The 15,377-nt window shown below is 33.4% G+C and overlaps 1 non-coding gene across 1 annotated transcript; it reads right to left on the bottom strand.

Annotated features, from left to right (window-relative positions):
* Positions 1–13,653: 13,653 nt before the first annotated feature.
* On the bottom strand, positions 13,654–13,725 carry Trnaq-cug. The gene has a single exon. It is a non-coding gene; the product is annotated as a tRNA-Gln (tRNA).
* Positions 13,726–15,377: the final 1,652 nt, after the last annotated feature.

Genomic DNA, 15,377 nt, shown 5'->3' on the forward strand with positions numbered 1-15,377 from the left:
ACTTTAAGTCCTGTTAGTCCTCAAGTTTACTTTGGCATTTGGGGACCCTTTCAACTAGACTCATTTTAGGAACGAAAATTAAGATAATTCATAGGCCATTTCAAGTTAAATGTCTCCCCGAATGCCAAACAGACAAACACACAAACATATACAGAATATAGTCAAACTTGACTATTCAGTAGAGACTATTCCCATGCTTGGTATCCAATGGTTAATGTGCTTCCTGTTGACGATGCCGCAAGGAAACGTGTTCTGTGTTTGTCCAGTCGGCTTCGAATGACATGTCAAACACGCAACTGCTCCAATCCGATTTACTCTACTCTCTTCTACTCTTCAAGTTCCTTCACTTTGTTGTCTTCCAGCAGCTAGGACGAATATTGATTATTGTTGTTGTGGGCAGAGCTTTTCGCGGATTTGAAGCAGCTTAGAGTGTTCAGACAATTTTGATTTTTGTTTAACCATTGGCCATAGGCCATTGACCCTGTGCCTTGCTACAGGCTCTAAGTGTTATGACATTGTCCAAAGTGATACGTCAAATTTATATTTCCCCTCTTTGTGACTGTAAAAAGTCAGCTAAGGCGTTAACTTTTTGATAAATTTGACTTGCTCGAAAAGAAAAATTGCCTCTTATATTTTTTTTTATTGTCGGTTGCCAAGTTGAACTTATCCTGACAATAAATATGTCACGCTGATTATCTTAAATCTTGAGTTAATTAATTTTATTTGTGCTTTAAGTTCTGATGCTGACATCTTTAGTACCTGATTCAACGATATCAAAGGACACAATTTAATTAGATAGAAAATAGTAAAGAAAAAACGAACAGTAAAATTTAATTGCATTAGTCGCTCTTTAATTTGTTGAGTCTCAATCATAAAATGTCTGATACTAATAAATAGATATTGTTTAGAAAAAAAAATGGTTTTCAAAAATAAAGCTTAGAACAAATACTGAAATTAAAAAAATATTAATACATATTTAGAGCTTGAGATGAATGACCACAAACAATTAAAATGATTTCTTTTTAACATATACAAACTCGATCAACCCCAATAAGCTTTCCCTTACTCAATATTACACCGTCTATAAGTATTCGTAAAACTGCCTGCACAAGCAATCAAAGTTCACTGTCCAAGAATTTACATAAAAAATCGCACAAATGTTTATTCATATGCATTCAGTTACATGCACTCAAAGCACCAGCCAAAAAAAAATAAAATAATAATATATTTTTTGCAATTTATTTTTTATTGGCACTATGAGAGCAGACAAAAAAGGAAAAGATGTAAAAAATTTATATATTTGATCTGTTTTTTTTTTTTTAATATTGCTTTTGGTATTGACTTTTGTTTGTGAACTTTTTTAACCGATTTTGCCCTTGTTTTGATGCGCTTCATAAAGAAAATCTCAACGGTTTATCAGTTTAAAATACGAAAAAGACAGAAGAGAAAAGGAAAACAGGAATTTATCTGGTGAAGCATTCCGAAGAATTCGGACATTTGCTGCCCTTTAATGTATTCCTTATATAAAAGGAATGAAATGTTTGCCTCTTTTAGCATATAAGTATATAGCCACTAGATTTTTGCAGATAAATGCAATGAACGGTTTCAATCGACAATGGCTTGGCCTATTTGGTATTGATATTGTATCACGGTTGAAACATGTGGTATATCTGTAACAAAAACACATTATTTCTGTTTGTTGCCTTTTTAGAGCTCGTTCTTAATTAAATAACAGGGGTCTATTTAGTTTGCTTTAAAGAATATGAGAGTAACAGGCAGAAGGAGGCGTGGCAAACCCTATAAAGTATATATATTCTTCATCAGCATCCGTCGTTTCGTCCGTCCGTCTGTATAAACACCTAGATCTCAGAAACGACAAGAGCTAGAGACACCAAGCTTGATATGAAGGTTCCTCTATATTGCAATCAGATCAAGTTTTTTTCTTTTTTTTGATCGCACAACTATATCATATAGCGCCAATAAGAACAATCGGGCGAAAATCAAGTTTATGTAAGAAAAACTTTTTGGTTTTATGAGATATCTCAACCAAACTGATACAATATGCATTGAACTTGGTTTTATATATCCTGACTAAAGTTGGTTCGAATCGGCCCACTATATCATATAGCTGTCATAGGACCGATCGGGCGAAAGTCAAGTCTTAGTATGAAAACCTTTTATGAGGTATCGTAACCAAACTGATTGACTCTGCATTTAAGTTAGTCTTATACATCATTTCCAAACTTCCATTAAATCAGTCCACTACTTACTTCAAAAAATATATCACTGTGGACGGCAGTCCGCGCTAATGACGAAAGTAGCACAAAACAATATATACAGCTAATATGGAAAACTTGCTACGACTGACCGATCAGATTTCGATCGAATGCTATAGTCTTGACTTACAAATTTGTATACTATGACACTTTCTAACTCACGTTGCTCATGAAATAATAACCCATTTATTTGGGAGGGGCAAAATTTAAATGATTGCTGCTAATGGTCCCATTAGGGTCCTTTGGTAACATTTTTAATGTTATTAAATTCCTATTAAAATATGCGTCGATTTATACCTCAATAACCCAATTCCAAACTGGTTCAGATGTAATTTAATTTGAAATTTTTAGTGCCCTTTCCAAATTAAGATGAGCAATTTGTTTGTATCAAAGCGCCATCATCAAGGTGTTGTATGTCTCTTTAAAAATCTAGAATTGTTTGTTCCACGACTTTTTGAAAAAACCGCTGGCTTAGCCGGAAAACGCTAAATTCCACTAAAATTTAAAGGACAACAGTTTCCAAGCCATAGGGACTAAAGATATGTCCTATATATCGTTGATGAGAAATGTTTGAGGGATTTTAGGCGTACCACAAAATTGGATATCAGAAAATTTAAGGCATAGACAGACTTTCGTCACTAGACTCTTACCTTGCACACTGGGCCAAATCGCGAAATATTTGGCATAAAGTCATATATGCAGATATCGAGTTGAAACTTGACATATTTAATAAATATAGTAATCAAAATATGAGAACAACATTTGGAGTTCAATTGACAGTATACGTAATCTTCTTATTAAAAGGAAATTTCCAAGAAAATTGAGAGTTTTTACTAATTTTGTTAATGTAAAATAGTCTTTATTATATGAAAACATATAAATATTAAATGAATTATGACTACTTTTTTGGTGGTCAAAACTACATATGGGCATTTTCACGGGTCACTAACTTACTTTCGTACGCTTTTAATGTAAAAAAAAGATAGAAAACGAAAATTTTTCCCATACGGTTCAACAAGTTTTAGTTTCCATAATAATAGCAGCGATAAATTTCTTTTAAAGAGGAACAATGTAGCATTCTATCATGTATTTACACAAGAAATTATCTCTTGATTTTTTTTAAATTGAATATAGTTCCGGTCCCTAACGTACGGTCACTAGCGTAAGATTTTTTCCATATGTTTTATTTTGACTTTTTACGAAATATATTAAATTTTCTTTAGTCATTAAATAGCTTTATTATCTAAATTAAAATGTTTTCTTTGCATTTTGATTCATTTTTTTTTTGCTGAAATATTTGTTACTATACATAAGCTCAATTTTTTTAAGAAATCGGACAAAAAATAGAAAAACTGAATTAAGTCACAGAAGCTGTCGGTATATTCATCCAAGTGAATTAATTCATGTGTAAATTGTTTAAATAAACAAAAGTGTTTCTGGAAGAAAATTTCGCAAGTTGTGAGTACTTAAAAAGTTTTTAGATTTTGGCTCTGGTTGACATTTCTGTGGAAATGCCCATATATATTCGGATATCGCCGAATAAAAGTACCGTCAAAGCCGAAAAGGCATTATTAACATTTATTAATATACACTTTCTACTTTATTTTTACATAGATTATAGATGACAGAAAAACGCAGAAATATAGTTTTTACTCCATAGATGACGAGCATTTTTGTTAAACTTTCTTAATTTTTTGATAAAATAAAGCAATGCACATAAATGACATAGCAAATGTTAACAACATATATTTTGGTTTATCCATTCTACATACATTGAAGGTCAGCTTCAATATCCATTATTAACAATAAGTTTTGCGCCAAAAGTGTGCAAATGCGCGCAAAGTCAATCAAAATTTCCCGCCAGTTTTATCAATGCAAACAGCTGAATTTGAAGCCCGATAAAAATTGCATGGTTGCAGTTTTAGCGAAAATAATTTTTAATTATTCATAGATAAAGTATTTACATTGATTATGTTATACTTAAATATTAGTTTTATTTTCATGAAATTTTCTACTTTATGCCAAATATGTCGCGATTTAGCCCAATGTTCCTTGTAAAGAGGTTTTTTTTTGGAAGTTATATATATATATAGTTGGCACTTCGAAGATTTATGATTTATTGATATGATTGCGGCATCTTGAATGTCAGCTGTTTGCAGAAAACTATAGTTTTAAGTCTCTTCCGGAATTTATTTACCTTGGCACTGCTGCGACTAATAGTCTAGTTTTGTGATAGTCAGCTGACTGCAGAGCACTATAGTTTTAAGTCCCTCACGGAATTTATTTACTTTGGCGCTGCTGCGACTAATAGGATCATTTTGTGACTAACAATATTTAATTGAATTTATAAATTTAAAACAAAAATATATAAATAAAAAAAGATAGCATTCGGCACAATTTTAAGTAATAATGAGCTCATCCTTTTTGCGCATGGTGCAGAATTTAATTTTTTTTATATCAGAAATTTTGGGGCGTCGAAAGGCTTTTGTCACTAGACTTTTACCTCGTTAAGAGGTTTTTTCTTTAAGATATCAGAAGTTTTTGATACTTTGAGAGAAGGTTATTAATATGCTTACTCCAAATTTAAAAATCAGTTCACAATTACATCAAAGCAGGATACTCTGTGCTCAGGCAGTTTGAAGCCGTTCGGCACGTCGAAGATTTGAGGCGTTAAAATTTTGACTGATTGTTTCAAGCTATATAAAATAGTCAGTAAGAGTGTAAAAGACCTACTTTAATTTCCTGTCAGATTGAGATATCCCAAAAAATAAAAAGTTCTTCGTACTAAAACGTGATTTCCGACCGACCGATCCTATGGAAGCTATATGATCCCACAAAAAAAACCTCTACACGGGGTGAAAGTCTAGTGACGAAAGCAATTTCAAACCTATGAAAAAAAATAAAAATTTCGCCCGATCGGTCCTATGACAGCTATATGATATAGTGGTCCGACATGAACCAACTTCGGTCAGAATGTATAAAACTTACTTAAGTGCATATTCTATCAATTTGGTTAAAATATCTCATAAAAGATAAAAGTTTTTCATACTAAAACCTAATTTGGACCCAATCGGTCCTATGACAGCTATACGATATAGTTTTCCGATTTGAACCAAGCAGTTTAGCTGAGATATCTCATAAAACCAATAAGTTTTTCGTACTAAAACGTGATTTTTGACCGATAGAAAAATGTTTATATTCAGTTAACAGGTTATATCTTCCAAACCCCTCAGCCAAAGCTTATGTTTAGTATACAAAGAAAATTTTACGTTCTAAACCATACTCAAATTTAATAAAAATCGTTAGATCCGTTTTGTCAGAAATTGCCAAAATGTAAGCTACAAAACCTTATTTCACCTGTAAAATGTAACCTGAGTACTTTAGAGAAAAAAGTTTAAAGGTACGCCTAAAAGCCCTCAAACACACCTTTCAAATTCAATTTTCAATGGTAGCGGGACTTAGCGTTTTCTCGCTAAACTAGCGGTTTTTTTCAAAAAGTCATAGAACAAATATATCTAGACATCTAGATAAATCGTCATCATTAAATCTAAGCTATTTTAGCGTTTTGATACAAACAAACAAACAAACGAACAAACTGACTATTCATTTAATTTTGAGAAGTCCACTAAAATTTTCAAATTTATTTACCTTTCGACGCGTATTTTTAATTAAAATTTTAAAAAAATAAATTATTTTACCAAAAGTCCCCAACGATCGGTATATAACTCGATCTGATCGGACAATCGTAGCAAATTTTCATTAGTAATAAAAAAATAGAAAATATAGAACATTTAAAAAAAAATTTAAATAGTCTCTCTTTGTTGTAAATATTTTAAGATAACACTGTGAATTTCTAATTTATTTTTAATTTGTAAGAATTGCAAGGTCGACATTAGATTATCTTACTCATTAAATTACACATATGAACACAGTTTTTGGTGCCAAATTCGATATAAGGTTATCAAAGCGGTAATAAATGTTAGCAAATTTTTAAAATTTATTGAACCTTAGTTATAATCAAAGAAAACTTCAACTGTATCTAGTAGGTCGTGAAATTGAATTTTGTCAATTTGAAGAAAAAAACTATTTTAGAAGATTTATTACGAACACATAGCCTGAAACCGATAGCAGTAGATGTAAATTAATTTTTAATTTTTTTTTTATTCGCATTTTCTTCAAAATTCAATGTTTGTGCATTATTTTTGATAATTTTTTTCTTGTTTTTTGTTTTAATTTATTTTGAATAAGTGCTTCGATGATGATGGCTTCTGTATTCAACAATTCGACTTATCAACACATGGTGAATACAAACAAAATACAGAATTATATGGAGAGTGATCTGACCAATCAGCTGGACTATAAGCTTTCGGGTACATCGATGTGCATATCTGATATTATGAAACGCATATCGCCAGAAGTTAGTATGCACCTGTTGAGTGCAAGGACACCAACGCATGCTCTGAGCTTGAAACTAAATCTAGATGAATTTCTACCACGCAATGTAAAAAGCGCCAACCAGCCGCCAAGGAGTAAAAAAAATGGCAATATAAGCCTGTGGTGTTACGTAACAAGACTACGTTTGCACAATTGAGCCCGGGAATTTTGTCACCACAGCATTATAACCCTGGAGAGGAGACTAACTCTCTTCGCCTTAGCAAAGCTTACACTTTGCCGCATAATAAAGATACCGATGTCCCAGAAACACTGCCGACCGGAGATTCATCCATAAATGGCTCTGAAGAGGAACAGAATTTACCAACGCCCCTTTCCCATATAATGCGAAATTTGATAAATCGAATCTATCTACAAACTTGCCTCACGGACTTTTATAGCTTGCTGCAGCACATGGGTAGTTTTTTGTCCACTTCTGGGCTTATTCAGTTCATAACTAGTGCATACAGCTTTCTTTATGAATATATCATTAATACTACAATATGGCTAAAGCACACGGTCCCAGCTAATACGTTGACCAAGCTTAAACAATTAATTTTAGTTGAACCCATCACACTTAGAAACAAACCATTGCCTCATAAAGTTAAATTTAAACCATCACAACCAGAATTCCATGTACTTACCATGGCAACCCAGCAACGAAACATTGTCAAGATCAGCTGTTTTGAGTTTCGGCAGATACTGCAATTTTGAGTCTATTAAAAAAGCCAATTTGAAATGCTGATGTAAAAACTGCCCTTCGAATTTTAATCACAATATCTCGAATAGCTACTGTAATAGGAATTGAACTTTCGAAATTCTGCACAAAATCAATAAAGTTTTAATAGTGGCTGTATAAATTTGTGTTTTAAATGTGGAATATGATCTATTTATATTTAGAAGTATCCGTTCCAAAATTTCGGAGTATCTGGGGAGATGCCTTTAGAGTAAATAATAGAATTGACTTTAATTGTATAGCCCTTAAGTCTCTCCTCCGGTTTAGTGGACATTTTCGTATGGGCATTTTGGTCCTTATCTGCTCTTAAATGTCTCGTTCAAAGCATGGGATGATTGGGTTTATAGTAGGATTGCTCAGGATAACAATTTCAGCAATGTAACTTACAAATCGATTCCTGCTTCTTTTAACGAGGACTCATTTTGGTAAATCAAACCCATTAAATGTTCAATAAATTGCATGCTGGAAATATGCGGCAATATGAAAAGGTCAATAGATTTTTGTATCTTAGGGGTCTTCGGGTCAAGGAGCTACGATGGGCAGTGGTAGCTGGGCAAAAGAAAATATTTAAGTATTTTTTTTTTTGGTGAAATTTTGTTTTTTAACTTGTTCTGAGAACCATATACAAGTATAATAAATAAAATAAAAAAATATACTAAAGATACAAATTAATTTATATATGTTGTTAGCAAGAGTAATTGTGTATACTACTGTGTCCAAAAAATAAGGTGACATTTGATTTTAAACTGCGCGCTTTGAAGGATTAGGAGAATTCTTTTTGTTTTTAGGTTGGTAGTACTGTGAGTGACATCTATGTCAAATTTCATGTGAAAATATTCATTACTGTTTGAGATACGCGTCGTTTTGTGAGCTGCTAAAAGTGAGTTTCTCGTTTTTGCAATGTCGAAATTTGTTGAGCAAAGAATTTGCATTAAATTTTGTTTGCGGAATCAATTTTCTGCTGCGGATACGTTGAGGATGGTGCAGAAAGCCTTTGGTGATGAGGCTATGTCTAAAAAATGTTTACAAGTGGTATAGTGAGTTCAAAGCCGGTCGTGAACGTGTCGAAGACGAAGAGCGTCCTGGGCGACCATCAACCTCAACTAACGAAGCTCACGTCCAACAAATCAAAGATTTGGTGTTGAAAAACCGTCGATTAACGATTAGAGACCTTGCTGATGATGTTGGCATATCAAAAGGCTCAGTCAATACCATTTTGAAGGATGTTTTGGGCCTCAAGCGCGTCAAATCTCGACTGGTACCGAAAACATTGAATTTTTTGGAAAAAGGGCGTCGCGTTGAAGTGTGAAACGATGCTTTCCGACTACCAGGATGTCATGAAACGGATTATAACTGGCGATGAGACTTGGATCTATGCTTACGACCCCGAAACAACCGATCAATCGAGCGAATATCGTGCCAAAGGAGAGCCGAGACCAAAAAAATCGCGCCAAAGTCGCTCCAAAATCAAGGTCATGTTGACTGTTTTCTTCGATTATCGTGGTGTTGTGCATTATGAGTTCCTTCCACCGGGTCAAACAGTCAACAAGGAATATTATCTGAGCGTTATGTGTCGTTTGCGTAACAGTATCCGTCAAAAAAGGCCAGATTTGTGGAGAGACAACTCTTGGTTTCTGCACCACGATAATGCACCATCCCATACTGCACTCGTAATTCGTGATCATTTCATCAAAAACTCAACCCATATCGTTCCGCAACCACCGTATTCACCTGATCTGGCACCGTGCGACTTCTGGCTGTTCAGCAGGCTCAAAAGACCGCTCCGGGGACACCGTTTTGACACGATAGAGGAGATTCAAGCCGCAACGAAGACGGAACTAAAGGCCATCCCGGAAAGTGACTACAACCAGTGTTTCGAAAATTGGAAAAAACGTTGGCAGAAGTGCATTGTGTCGGGAGGGGATTACTTTGAAGGGGATGAAATTGATTTGGAAGAATAAATAAAGAATTTTCAAAATAAATACAATGTCACCTTATTTTTTGGACACAGTAGTATATACCTGTTTTGACAACTTCTGCACAGACACAAAACTGCATACTCGACTCGAATGGAAAAAGTTATTTATAAAAATATTTTGTTAACTTAAATGCATTTTCTATCAGTTTGGTTACGATGTCTCATAAAACATAAAAGATGTTCATACTTAGACTTGATTTTCGCTTGATGCGTCATATGGCAGCTATATGTTATGCCATGGTGGTCTGATTTGCACTAACTTCGGTCATGAATTAAAAGAATAACCCAGATGCATATGCTGTTAGTTTGGTTAAAATAAATATTTTAAGGACTTGATTTTTTCCAAGCGCTATGTGCATTTCCGAGATTTTTTAAGAACACACAATCATATAAATCACGTATGTGTATGCTACAAATAATAATGTACATGACAAAAAAAAAATTATCAAAAAAACCATAAAATTTAAAAAAAAGTTGACGGAGTCGGGAATCGAACCCACGACTCAATTTTAAAAGAAAGTTTAAAACTTCGGGTGTTGCATATAACTTGTCAAATTGTCATATTGTTTGTTACAGTACTCTATTTCAAAATTTCAATAATGTTTATTAACATTAAATGTTAATAATATTTGTCATCATAACATTAATAAAAACACATTGAATGTCAATGCAAAATTATTGAATTAAAAAAAAGGAACGTTCAAGCCACGGATTGAACTCACGACCGGCTGGCCAACCATCTCTTTAGCTCTGCGACTCAACCCACTGGGCCACAAAAGCCCATGATCGATAGGACGCCAATTTGTTATTTAATATGTTAACATAATTTTCATGTTATTAAGTGGGAGGGAAAAAATTTAAATGATTGCAAATAATGGGGCTGTTGGGGCTTTTTGGTAACATTTTTATTTTTTTAAAAATTAAAATTCTACTTAAACATACGCGTCGATTGATACCTCAATCACCCAAATCCGATAACTGGTTAAAAAGATAAAAGATAAATTTGAAAATTTTAGTGGACTTCTCAAAATGAAATGAAAAGTCAGTTTCTTTGTTAATCTGTTTGTTTGTTTGAAATTGAAACCTCAACAGTTTCCAAACCATAGAAGCTACAGATATGTTTTATACATCATTGGAAAGGTGTGTTTGAAGGCTTTTAGGCATACTTTTTTGGCTAAGGGGTTTTTGTTAATTTATATTTATATTTAAAATTTTTATAGTAAACTGAATTTTGTTCGTCACAAAACTGGATATCAGAAATTTTGGGGCTAGAAATTGCTTTCGTCACTAGACTTTTACCTCGTGTAGAGTTTTTTGTGTGGGCTAGAATATCTTGGCTGTTTACTGTCCGATCGGAATGAAAAATCATCAAAAATCTAGGACAGTACTCTCTTTGTCTATGTAAAATCTAAAATCTCTAGCTTTTAAAGTGCTCTTATAATTTGGATTTTGTCGATTTTTGGGCGATGTACTGCCGAATTTCGAAACAATCTTGATCTGCTTGCAATATAGAGGAACGTACATACCAAGTTTGGTGTCTCTAGCTCTTATAGTCTCTAAGATCTAGGTGAGATCTAGGTGTTTAAACAGACAGATGGACAGACGGACATTGCTATATCGACTTGTCTATTGATGCTGATCAAGAATATATATACTTTATAGGGTCTGCCACGCCTCAATAGACCCCTGTCCTTGTTTTAAGTACAAGGTCTTAAGAAAAATTGTATGTAAGGTTCTTCTGCTGAGACATTTGTTATTAAATTTAATAACCCAAATGATGTTCACCACATGTATTGAGAGTGTTGCGGGTACATTGCCATAACAGTTTATCTCGATGTCACCTCTGCTACAAAGAATAAATTGCAAGTTGAGTTTTATAGGAGAAACCAACGAGGCGCATTAAATAAACGCTACGAGACGAATCTCATTTAATTTTACGTTGACAATTTTAGCAATCCCCCAACAAAGGCAAAAGTAGATATAGTAGAAATACAAGTTGTCCGACACAAACAACTAAAATACACTTTTAAATCGATATTTAAATGATAACCCAATTATGAAGAAAATTTTCAAGTTTAAGTACAGGGAAGGATTTAAGATCATTGGTGACCAAAATTTAAATTCCCTACATAAATGTTTTATAGATTGATTTTGGGTAGCACTGATTAATTATAAACTTTTATAAAGGTAAAGATTTCATTTGATGAAATATATTTAATTAAAAACTTTTTATTGCTGATTTGTCTATTTTTTGCACTTCACAACTTCTGTCAAAAGTCTTTATTATGTGAACATGCCCGAAAACATGATTTACCCTATTCTAAGGGTTAGCCAAGTTGTTACCAAATGTTGTCTTTGTTGCTCGTCTGGCTTATCGCTGACAGCTTCTGTCTGGACAAATTCGTGTGCTAAATTATTGAAATTTGACAAGTGAACTGAGTACTGAACCGACACTATGACAGTCATAGAGATTTTCATACGAGACTTGTCTCCACTGGTCAAGTAACCAGCTGCAATTTTGGTTACAGTTTGAGTCTCAGTCTGTGTTAGAAAACCAATTAATTAGCTTTGACATTGCGAAACTCAAGTCATGAAATTTAAGTCAAGCAGTTTCATACTCGTAAATGTTACTTAATTTGTCAACTATCGATTATTGATTAAGTTGTCCTCATATTTGCGTCGCAAGTGTGTCTATAATTAGCTTCAAGAAGGCGTCTCATGAAATGCCTGTTGAATCCTTGATGAGTTGTAGGGAAATGAGTTCAAAGATCTCTACATATAAATTGACCCAGTTAATGACACAGATACACAGCTGCAGGTGGCAGATACTTACCGCGAAGATTCTGAAAGTGAATAATCCATTCATGATATAAAGTTCATTATCGTAAATACTGACACTTAGCTGTCGCTCACAGATAACTGCTTAGCCAAATAGTTATGCATTGCAAACCATCAGATTAGATTAAAACTATTAAGACCTGTTGCATTTGCCAACACTGGTCAGCTTAGTGTCGGAGTATCTTACAGATTCATTTAAAAGCTAATACGGTTTTGTGCCAAATTAATCAAAACAATGTTGTGGCAAATGACACAAACAAATTGTCTAATGATATTGCACAGATTTCTGATGCTTTATAGCGCTCCCTGACTAACTTTTGTCTCTATGCTCTTCTCTTGCCATTTCTTTACTTTCGCTCCACCCGTTTTTATTGCCACTGCGATTTTATTAGAACCAGCAAACTATGTGCTGGTTAAAGATAGCTCAGCACATGCAAGTGCAGCTGTGTGTGTAAGTGTGTGTGTGTGCACGCACATGTGTGTGTTGTAAAATTCTTAGCGCTGGCTCACACTGGGGCCGCAAGCCGCAAAACGTGGCAATAATCTTTTTTTATGGAAGCGTTCCTAAGTAAGTAATACATGCATATGAAAGAGAATTGTTTGAAGACTATGAATCTAATAGGATTTAAAATCAGGTACAAATTGTGGGAGATACAGTTCCTTAAAGTTGAATCATTTTTCAATATCTAATCAAATGTGCAAATTTTTAAAACAAAAATGTTTATCTTCACTTGTTTACACATGAGACCATTTAGAACGCTTTAGTAATAAATATTCTTAATACACTCGACAAGACGATGGACCGCGAAAGCTGTATGCGTTTAAATTTACATGCATGTACAGTATATTGCAGTAGAGTGTGGTAAATCGCAAGTATGTCGGTTTTTTTGTTGAGATTTTGCCCCACATCAGAATGCCAAATAAAAAAATTGATTTTTTTACAGATATTGATTTTATATAGTATCATCAGTGTTTCAAAATACAAAGGTAAAATTCACTTCACTCGAATATACAGTGTTTTTTAGAAAAAACAATTAAGAATTGCATACTTTCTTGCTCTTATGGAAGGTGTATCCCTTCACTTAAAAAAAAAAATAAATAAATTTCTACGGTGCTTGGAAACAGACAAAAGGAGAGTGAGTTTTTAAAATTAATTTAATAGAAATAATGTTTAGTTGTGATTGAAAAATTAAATTAATTTTGGTAGCCAAAATAATGATTGCAAATGTTAAGAAAATTGTTCGCTGTTGTTGTTCCGAGTTCATTTTACCGTTGTTGCCATTCGAGCTTTTTTTAATTTATGCTTCAACTAATTGCTTTGCTAATTAAAAAAAAAACTATTTAAATATTTTAAAATGCAATACAAGTTTGGTACAAAAACTAAATAATTATTCAGGTTCTACCGAGATTTGAACTCGGATCGCTGGATTCAGAGTCCAAAGTGCTAACCATTACACCATAGAACCATATAACAACCACACAGTTCTATAAATGCCTTAAGTCAAAAGTTATTTTAACTTATAAAAATTTTTTTATTATATTTTTTTTTTTGTATACACACACTTTTATGTATACTTTTTCTGGTCTCATCGTATATGTTTATAAATAGCAACATTTGCATAAGTATATTTAAAACAATTAATTTAATTACATATGTTTCTACATGTTTAGTGATCTTGAATAATATGTCTACTCAATATTGAAAGTCCAATAATTAACCATGAAAGGGTCAAACCAACTTTAAAAGTTTTTCTTAAAGTTGGTAGTCCTGGTTTGTTGTTGTTGTTTGTATATTTTATTTTATTTTATTTTCGACACATATAAGTACATTGATGAAAATGCTCGCAATAAAAATTACAAACCGAACCTTGCAGAACCAGTTCAATTCAGGTTTTTTTTTTTTTGGAATAGTAGAACCGGGTCATGAACCTAACCTTTGATATTATTTACTGCGCGAGCCCAAACCACTTTCTCAACTAATAGGTTCGGCTCGAAGAAAAAAGTTACATAAAATTGATGCACTTCTAATAAAAGTTCGTATTTACATAAGACATGAAGCTTTAATTTATACAAATTACAAAAATTTTGTATTTAAAAATTTATTTGACCTGAAAAATCATGGAAAAATAAAAGCAATACAAATATATTATGTATTAAATTGAACCAAGGCTCGAATCAAAACCGTAGATTCAGAGGGACATAAACCGGTTCGTGAAACGAATCACGATCTATGGCTCGAGCCACCGAACTGAACCTATTTAAAGCATTTGGTAGTTTTCAGCCTTCAATATTATAATAAAATTTGATATTTAAATTTTATTAAAGATTTCTTGAGCTGTCGGTGTAACTATATTAGTCTTAGCTTTAAAAAAGACAATAAGAGTATTCGAAGACAGTGTCAACTTTAAGTAGACCATTCGAATCATATCAAATCACATTAAAGGTATTACATAAACTCTTACTTTTTACGGTCAATTATGAACACTTTAACTTAGCTTTCATCCTTTGTTATGTTGGCCCTGTAGCTGGTGTGGGCGGAGAAAGTCAATTACATGCAGTTCGGTCTTTCATTGTCTGGCTTTGTGTGTCGCGCTATATGCAACTTGGCTAATTAGGCAAACACTTGTTATCCCCGCTGGCTCTGTTTAACACTTTCTCTACACTCATCCCAACCCCCTTATCCTCGACGCACTTTTAAGTGACATGAACTTGCCAGGACATGTTCATTGCTTTGCTCACCGGTGTTTAAATGGTTTCAGAGTTTATTTTTATCACTACTGTCCCAACTCCTCGAAACGCCAATATTATTATCGAATCATTTGCATAATTTTAGTCTGTGGACGTGGAGGTCTTCTTTGGCGTAAATAACAACAACTTTGTGCCAGTAATTTGATTCGCTTGGCGACAACTTTTGACGACAATCTCATTAACATGAAATGACATTAAAATCAGCATCGGAATTGACATCGAAGTGTCCATACAGATATCGAAATGGTTGCTCCGTATTCATATCATCTTCCTGACGGGATTCTCTTCTCATATAAACAGCTCCAAGGATACAAACGGATAAATGATGACTGTTCCCGCTTTTATGTGCACTTTTTGCAGTTGATAAACT

The sequence above is a fragment of the Drosophila innubila genome, assembly GCF_004354385.1.
Source record: "Drosophila innubila isolate TH190305 chromosome 2L unlocalized genomic scaffold, UK_Dinn_1.0 5_B_2L, whole genome shotgun sequence".
Classification (NCBI taxonomy): domain Eukaryota; kingdom Metazoa; phylum Arthropoda; class Insecta; order Diptera; family Drosophilidae; genus Drosophila; species Drosophila innubila.